The sequence below is a fragment of the Crassostrea angulata genome, chromosome 4 (genome assembly GCF_025612915.1).
Source record: "Crassostrea angulata isolate pt1a10 chromosome 4, ASM2561291v2, whole genome shotgun sequence".
Classification (NCBI taxonomy): Eukaryota; Metazoa; Mollusca; class Bivalvia; order Ostreida; family Ostreidae; genus Magallana; species Magallana angulata.
Genome location: NC_069114.1, coordinates 8677130 through 8679512, shown reverse-complemented (window position 1 = coordinate 8679512; position 2383 = coordinate 8677130). Strand labels below are relative to the sequence as shown.

Sequence of the window (2383 nt, the reverse complement as noted above, 5' to 3'; positions counted from 1 at the left end):
ATCTCTGTCAAGATTTAAGTTGTTCGTTCCATTCACTCAAGTTAACCTTGGACAACACAAAAGAAAGATCATTAAGATCTCTCAATTATGATAATTCAAAACTACATGTATTAACAAGAGAAGAAGGCGATTAACATGATGACATAGTTTTAGAAAATTTTCATATGGAATTATAGAAACGGTGTGCAAGTCATTTTGAACATCAAACTGAATTGTATAAAGAAAACACTTTGGAATTATATAGAATTATAAAAAACATTTTTCAAAGACATATACATGTAGATTTATTCGTTACTAAACAATAAGATATCTTTTATAACTTTTGATCCTTTCCGGCTCATTCTCTTCTTCAACTTTCCTACGATGATGGTTATAGTCATTGCAAGAATTACGCCTCCAAAGACAAGGGAGATAACAACCAATATTGTGGAATTTCCGGAGTATATTCTATTTCCTTTACTAGCTGTGCCAGCTGTAAAAAAGAACTTCAAACTTTCGCATAGAATCTTGACAATACAAATTTTATACAAAGTTTATATATATTTTGATTCTATTAAATCTTTATTAAAACTGTAAAAAATTACACCGTATCAGTGCAATAATTTGCTGCTAATAAATCTGATAATTCCCAATTTAACCAAATAATCAATTCATGCATACCACTAGTCAATCTGACAGCGTCACTGACATCAAAGTTCTCCAGTGGGCCATCGAATACGACGTTACCTCCTCCTAATCGCTTTTGATGACACGTTTGCTCACAAGCGGCGCTGTAATCCTTTGATTTACAAAAGGTAGCATTGCAGTGAAGATATAATGAATTTTGATTGGTTGAGTATTCGAAGTCTTGGAAAAAGAAGTGAGTTTTATGCGTATTTTGTGACAAAATCCTTGCATTTGGATCAATAACACATATGTAAAATAAATTTATTATTCCTTTGAATTTTAGCATTCTTAATCGCATACTTTAGACATATACAGAGATTTTGGATAATGGAAGGAAGAATCGGTGTAAAATTGTAGATGAACCGTGTGGTGTGTTGAGCCGGTCATGTGATGTGCTGGAGGAATAGTAGCATGGCCGTGATAGTAATGGCCAGAGCTTCCTTCGTTTCGGGGTAGAAAACAATCAACCGGCACTCTAAACCGATATTCACGAACGATGAAGTGATGGTTCTGGTCATGAACAGCATAGATAATATCGCTGGTGTGAGCAATATTATCCCTGGAAATCTATGCATCAAATTGAATAATGAGTAAAGATTATGAGTAATGTGACTACCATATACATGTAAGTATACATAAAGTACACAAAGTCACGTTAATTATTGACTGTAAGATTCATTTAGTGACAAATTTCTAATTTATCAAATCTAAAGCAAAAACACAATCATAAACTTTGATCTGGTTAGATGATTCTTTCTTTCGTTTCCGTGCTACAAGTAGTGAATCAGACCGGAAGCGGAGATAATTTCCGTCTACGTATCCATTACAGCCGTTCTGACCCAGATAAAGGTCACCAGGGTTAAAATCCGGGTATCTCCTGTACAGGGAGGAAGATACACTGCTACATGCCAGTTGTTCTCTTTGCAACCGACGGTAAGAACGCTTTCTATCGAAAAACCTGTGTAAAAGACCCAATTTTTTCCATACTTAAAATAAAATACATATAAAGATAAAACAGAAATAAAAACTATTTTTAAAAACCCAAAACTTTTACTTATGAATAGATGAAATCGTAAAACCGACATAAGGAATCGAACTCCGAAGTTTTTAAATATACTTAAATGACAAAGAAAATATTGTTTAGAAGACTCAAATCTTTTTACATATGAAAACGTGAAACTGAAAAAAAATTGCTTTTTAAGATCTCATATTTCCTACAGAGAAGATTCAAATAAAATAGAATTTTTACACCCAAATCTTTAATAAGTGACATTTCTTATTAGCATATAACTATGGTTTATTATGTAAATGACATAAGATAAGATTTATGTGACACAAAATAAAAACACGAAAAAATCAATTACAAATTAGATGCATTATTAAAAATTACAATTTTACATAACGTTATAACTGTCGCAGTTACGGCCAGAATATCCACTAGGACACGTGCAATAGTATCCCGGTTATCCATAGTTAGTAGCACGTACCGCCATTTACAGGCAGTGATATAACAAGGATTGTAATACGTTGTTTCATAATAACCTCAAAAGGAAAATGATAAGAACAGACCATTTACATGTAAATCAAAAAAAGAACTTCACTCATTTTTCTTTAATTTCTTATAACAAATTTAGTTAGGAATGTGGTTTACTCAGGATTTGAGTTGTCAAATTCGGGTTAAATAGTTCAATGTCATTTGAAAAATTTGTTCCAAAAA

The 2383-nt window shown here is 32.2% G+C and overlaps 1 pseudogene; it reads right to left on the bottom strand.

Moving 5' to 3' along the window:
• Positions 1-284: 284 nt before the first annotated feature.
• On the bottom strand, positions 285-2137 carry LOC128180642 (zona pellucida sperm-binding protein 3-like; annotated as a pseudogene).
• Positions 2138-2383: the final 246 nt, after the last annotated feature.